Source organism: Setaria italica, chromosome IX, assembly GCF_000263155.2.
Source record: "Setaria italica strain Yugu1 chromosome IX, Setaria_italica_v2.0, whole genome shotgun sequence".
NCBI classification, from domain to species: Eukaryota; Viridiplantae; Streptophyta; class Magnoliopsida; order Poales; family Poaceae; genus Setaria; species Setaria italica.
In genome coordinates, this window is record NC_028458.1 from 36,916,477 (window position 1) to 36,923,428 (window position 6,952).

Here is a 6,952-nt window from a genome sequence, read left to right on the forward strand (position 1 = left end):
ACAGATGTTCGAAATTTCTTTTCATTTCATGGGTCAGGTCTCAAATTGGTCCAAATAACATGAATATCATTTTTCAACTCATTTTATTCCATAATTTGAATCACTTGCAGTTCAAATTTGACTTATACAAAAAATTCCCTTGAAATGCAATTAATTAATTAAATATAGCAAATAAATTCAAAAATATACCAAATTTTAACATGGAGTACCACATGTTGTATATGTGGAGTAGAAAAAATTTCATGGTGAAAAGAGGAAAAAAAATTATTTTTTTGCCGAGTGTCAAAAAAAAACACTAGGCAAACCCCCCTCTTTGCCGAGTGTTTTTTTTGACACTCGGCAAACCCCCTCTTTGCCGAGTGTTTTTTTTGACACTCGGCAAAGAGGGGGCTTTGCCGAGTGTTTTTTATTTGACACTCGGCAAAGCCACGATTTGCCGAGTGTTTTTTTTTTGCCGAGTGTTTTTAGCTTGGCACTCGGCGAAGAGCTTGTTTGCCGAGTGTCCGAAAAAAAACACTCGGCAAAAAGGAAACACTCGGCAAATTTAAAGTTTCCCGTCGTGCAACTTGGTAATGGACAGCCATATTCAACTTGAAAACCAGAATGCTTTTGAGGGTGCTACATCTAGAGGCATAAAGAGAAAGTCGTCTGCTATAAAAACACATCCTCAATGCAGTGAAATCACAAAGAAATTGCGGACACCGCATAGAGATGGAAGACACTCAAAGCTGGTTGATAGAGGTTCACTCCGTTTGGCTGAAAAGGTAGATGCTGTTGATTCCCCATGCTTTATGCTGGGTGAGAAATACACGCATGCTAGTTATAAAGGGCATACTATAACAGCTGAAGATTTTAGTGACACTGAGAGTATATCATCCTCTGTTGCTAGCTGTAGTCCTAACAGTAGCCCCCATAAATCACAGCATTATAATTTGGTCTACCAAACTGGAGATATCTGTAGTAGAACTGATGATGATGAGGCTTCTACATCTGAAAGAGAAACATCACAACATGATAACCATGGATCAAGGGAAGAAACCCATTTACTGGAGTTGCATGCTTATCGTGCAACAATGTTAGCCTTGTATGCTTGTGGGTCAATTAGCTGGGAGCAGGAGGCTTTGTTGACTAACCTAAGGTTAACATTGAACATCTCAACTGATGAACATCTAGCTGAATTGAGGAGTTTGGTTACCCATGCTGTTACTTCCAGATAGCTATTGTAGTTACTTTCTTGGTGACATTTTCATATCTTTCTATCTTGAAATTGTTGTAAGTTGGGAAATCTCATTAAGGGTTTGAGGTGTTGGAGTACTTTATATGTAGTATTACTTGTGAAAAGAGTTAGTGGGGAAATTTTGTACTACAGATATGCCAAGATTTCTGAAATTTTGCGACACTCTCATTCTGTTTCTGTTCTTCATACTGAAATGCCTTTGTGTTTTTAGCTTTGCATTAGCTTATTTTTTATGTTTAACACTGTACCAATATCCCTGATTGAATTTATGACTGAACATTACAATATTTTGATCAAAGCATGTGCAAACAGCTAGTGTTATCTCAAAGGTACATATAAGTCTCCTTCAGGAAGTGATGTTGTGTAAATGGTAGTCTTTGTGGTGTCAATGGTCTTACTCGTGTTTTGCTATATTTGTCTCCGAAGGTCATGAAAATTTGTGAGTATGGAGAGTGAAACATCTGTATATACTCTTTGAGTCTTGACATTGTTTTGTCTAGTGTGCTGACTTCCTAATGCATTTTTCTGTTATTCAGTAGCAGCTGTTGTGAATGGACAGTTCCACTTTCAGATTGTTCTTGACAAATTTTGCAACAGCAAAAACTGGAAAAAAGGAAATCTGATACTTCTCATGAACTTTCCAGGGCCGAGGTTGGAGGCTTGTAAAGCATCCTTCCATAGGGTCATGTAGATGGAGGAGTCTGCCACATGGTTTGCAGTGCGATAAATGTGGTGACATTTCCATCGAACTTCCATTGGTACTTCATTCGTTTTCAATATTTTTTTGGTTTTAGGATAGTGTGCCAAGATAATTCATCACAACATTAATGAACTGTAGTTTCCATGTGAGCTTCCATACCTTATGCTCACAAACAATAGAACAACGACCTAAAGAGCACTTAGTTTGATTACTTATAAAATATAAGTATAGCAACACAAAAGAGCTGTCTGGTGTGGCTACTAGTATGTACTTACCTCAAACTTGTACCTGAAGATTTATAATGATCTTTTTGTTCGAAATTAAGGTCAAGCAGGGTCAGAATTGCGGTTCCAAACTAATGACGGTTGCTGGATAAAAAAGGTCAAATTGGATTGGTTTATGATCCAAAGACAAAAAGGTGATCTGTCTGTTTGCGTGATTTTTCACAAAACTGGCATGCTCCCTCTTTGGTAAGTGCTACTGGAACTTTTTTTTAAAATCCTTGTTTTGAGGATGAAGACTTTGAGAGATGATGGTGACAAGGTAAACTAAAATATATTTTTTATTACTGTTCCTTTCACTTAATGAGGCAACCAACAGTCTTAGCTGTTTTATGCACATTATGGTAAACAGTGCTCAAATTATCAGTAAGTTAAAATGCAATTGATACCCACCCTTCAAAAGTAACAGTTATTGAGGTCGGCAGTTATGGGTTGCTTGCATAGAGTTTACAGATTCATTCTATTGAAGTTAAGAAGTCATTATTTCAAGACACGTTACAGTATGCAGATTGTTTAAGTTAAAAATCATATAGAAATGGTAAAATGTGGAGTAGAGCTAGAAGCTATTACCTTAACCAGCAGAATTGTGCTATACTATCATTAGGGCCATATATGAGTGTTTGCCTAAGAAATCATGCATTCACGCATAGGATAAGGTGCTGTTCCGTGAATGGTTATCATTACTTGGAATAGTAATATCCCATGTATGCTTGAAATCTATTTGAAGATCTATCTTAGGGAACATTTACAATTACTTAGCATTCCATGATATGCTTGTTCTGTGTCAGTAACAGGTTTTGTGTTCAACACTTGGTGGTTTTAAACTGTCTAAAATTGTTTTTATACTCCATGCATAAATGGAGTATTATTAGATTACTGGGAAAAATGCATTGCAGGGTACAACTCAATAATTGTAATTATAAATTGATGCATATTCTCTTATGTCAGATCATTGCTTCCATGATCAAGGGGTCCATTTCAGACAGATTCTCTGTAAGGATATTGTGTTATGATGCAGTGCCAATTTGTTTACAAGATTTTAATCCATTACATGGTTATTGCAAAGGGAAATCCTGAACAATTTTCTGCTTTGATAAGCTTTCAACGTGCAATGTTGCCTGCACTTCTGTAAAGGGATATTATCATGTAAAGGAAAGTGGTTTAGGCGAAGGGTGTGAAAATCAAACATACAAGTCCCAAAAGTGGGCTATTTGGTGTTGATCTGCATGGTCATACATATTTGTTTCATTGCGCATGCTCATACAACCATATTGTGTTTAATCTTTTTTGGAGAAATTGTTTTTTCCCAATGCAATTTTTTATCTGGTATGCTGGTATTTGTGGAAGTAGGGGAGGTTTTGATTCTGCAGGGGTAACTGATTTGTTAATGGCACTGACAATCAATATACTCTATCATTTTATTAGTAGTTCCTTTAAAAGCTTATACAAATGTGGGCTCCGGGTTTGCAATTGATTTCTGTGCACACAAGATTACATTTTGTTGCCTTATTGCATTATTAAGGAAAACTAGCAGGTAGGTCTGTATAGTGTTACGGCTGTTGAGAATACATACTTGTAGCATTATTAAGGAAAAGCTTATCTGTTCTAGTGTTTTGTTGGGATGTTTCTAATCCAGACATTGTAGTTCATGAAAGATTTGCTGGAGAATTCTTAGCAACCTTACTTTTGTGCTCAAGGCCTTTGAAGCTGCTGTACTCGAAGCCCACCTAGTCCTTCAATTTCTATTGGTGATGTAACAGATAATATATATACTTGGATGGTGTATTGCTGACATTTGCCTTTTTTCAGAAGTGACATGGTAAATTATTAAACAAAAAGAAGTGACATTGCAGGCCCACCTGGTGGTTCTGATGTAGCCAGAAGTAAGTTAGTCAATGTTACAAGTACAAGAGAAGAATTTCTACGTGGCCCACCTTTTATCTCATTATTATATCCCATTGAAAGTTTGAAACCACACTCTGTTCTTGCTTTGTTTGGAAATTCATGTACCTACATTTGAACCTCGTAACATTGCCCTTTGAAATTCAGCTGATATTTATGCTCCGTGTTTAACAATAAGTTCGTAGCGTTTCTGTGTTCATATACATGTCTTTTTCTGTTTAATCTTTGCTCTTTGTTCTATCTTTGTGGATAATGTACATTAGTAACAATGCCCATTACCGTCAAACGTACCACCCATCCAGACTAGAGCACGCGCCTCCACAGCTGAAAACGCGTCCTGTGTTTTGCCAGGTACGCCTCCAGATGACTACTTTTCCGCACAGATTTAAAACTCAGAAAGAGAAATGTTCTCCATAATAAACGCATCTATGAATCTTACATTCCTTCCTGCCTTACTGTCACTTGCGTGCAAGAAGTGAATATTTGTACCTTTGCCATTATGCCCTCAAATCCTTAAAATGATCAAACTTGTCAAAAGATAAATAGAGTTCACACAATCAACAATGGTAACAGACTCTTTATTGTGAGGAGTTAACACAGCCGTATCCCCTGTCCCATACCCATCCACCACGTTTATTAAGGGAGTGTTACACTCCTAAATTTTAGTACCTGTCACATCAGATATTTGGATACTAATTAGGAGTATTAAATATAGTTTAATTATAAAACTAATTACATAGATGGAGTCTAATTCGCGAGACGAATCTATTAAGCCTAATTAGTTCATGATTTGACAATGTGGTGCTACAGTAACCATTTGCTAATGATGGATTAATTAGGCTTAATAGATTCATCTCGTGAATTAGTATAGAGATTCTGCAGTTAGTTTTATAATTAGCTCATATTTAATCCTCCTAATTAGTGTCCGAACATCCGATGTGACCCTCTTAAAGTTTAGCACTTCGTATCCAAACACCCCCTAAGTATTCTTCAGGATAGTGTCATGGCACCCGCTGACATGATGTTCACCTGGTAGTAACAAGATACATTCTACATACAGATGAGTAAACAAATGCAAAACATCAAGCTACGTGAGATATATTTAAAATGTCACCGCCACAAAACAAAGCTAGCAGGAATTTTAAACACAGCACTGAAGAAGAACAGTAAAACTATTCTTGAAACAAAGATACAAAAATGTAAAACATTCAGTGCATGTGTGAATCACTTTTTTTTCATTATTGCCATCACTATCACAGTGATCCCTCATCCTCGCTTCTATAATTACTACCCATATCAGGATCAATATCTCTGTCCTCGTGTCGATATTACTTGGTCTGTTTAAAAAGTCCATGCCTTCTGGGCCAACTTTCAAATATGTTAGCTTCATAAAGTATACTTGTGTTGGTCTCAACACAACAGATGGAATGGGAAAAACACTTAATCTCTTGAAAATCATCGATCTCCCTTTACAGCGGGGTAGGGCTCCCCTTTTATAGTGACCCGTGAGCCATTTTACATCCCGAAAATATCCTTCCTCACCTACTACATTCCTAGAATATGCCATATATAAGGGTCATTGGAGTAACGTGTACAAATTGAATTCTCCTATGCAGTCACGCTTCTCACGCCTTCATGTAGTCACGCTTCTCACGCCTTCATGTCCTTAACCTCGGGACTTCGTCTCTGTGCCAGATTAAGCCTTCAACTTTGCACCCTTAGCCTCATGCTGAAAGAGCTTCTTAACCTCGTGCCTTCAAACTCGAGCCTGAGATAGATGCCCAACCTCGTGGCGTATAGTTCAGTTCCGATCTTGAGTAAAAAGCAGAGTGAAAAGCTCGGTGCTCAAGCTTAGCTTCGAACACTCGAGGATAAGTTAATTTATAACTTAGCCATCAGCTAATAACTGTTAGCTTTGAAGTCAAAGTAACAAAGAAGTTGCGAGGTTAACCGAGTTATACGTTGGTTCAGAACCTACGAGATTAACTGAGTTTTATCTGCTAGCTCTGATCTTGCGAGGTTAGTAAGTTTCCGCCTACAAATGCCGAACAACCTATGCCGCTCGAGGTTGTTCGGTTTTTAAGCGATCCCAACAACTTGTTTCAGCAAGATGCTTCATGAAGTATGCTTATTTCAGCAAGATCATCAGCAATATCGGCAGTGAATGCACCAAGTTGCTTTCCTTCTTGATAGTATTAAAAAACTGGAGGAGGCGAACCATCGACTTCATCTGGCACAGTTGGAATGAGCAAAGAACATATAGGATTTGTCTTGAAGGCAACCAACAAGCAATTTTGTCGCTAAGGAGGTGGTGATGGATATGGTGCCTAAAACACTTGGTCAAATATCTTAGCCTTCATTTATGATTGATCTCAATCAGTAATGTTTTGTCATATTTCACACCCTTTTCTAGATCAAACCATCCACATTTAAAGCAGTTTGTCACCGGCATACTGCTTTTCTTCTATGCCTTATCCAGAGTATAGCAAGCTTTCGGTTTAGTCCATTCGTCTATTGGTTAGAATATGATATGCTAATCAGTAATATCATAAAGAAATAAAAAGTAATTAATTTTATATTGCCTATAGCACTTTATTTAAAATGTGTTACAAACTGCAACTCTGGCATCTCCAAATATGCATGCACGCATGCACTTTTACGCTGTGTGGTGCGTTTGGCGCCATTTTGTGCGAATCACTAATTGCAGCTAATTTTTGAGCTTTTGCTGGTAAAAAAAAATGGCTGCAACTACAATATTTTTGGATAATATTAGTGCCTGAACAGACATGAATGGTTATTATTCAAACTTTGTAGGCAGAATGGACCAACCTA

General features: G+C 37.4%; 1 long non-coding RNA gene and 1 pseudogene across 1 annotated transcript; both read left to right on the forward strand.

Annotated features, from left to right (window-relative positions):
• Nucleotides 1-1,405, forward strand: part of LOC101773235 — a 2,570-nt pseudogene extending 1,165 nt beyond the window's left edge.
• A 154-nt stretch (nt 1,406-1,559) lies between these two features.
• On the forward strand, nt 1,560-4,190 carry LOC111255923. Its single transcript, XR_002676075.1, has 2 exons — nt 1,560-1,995; nt 2,263-4,190. It is a non-coding gene; the product is annotated as an uncharacterized LOC111255923 (long non-coding RNA).
• Nucleotides 4,191-6,952: the final 2,762 nt, after the last annotated feature.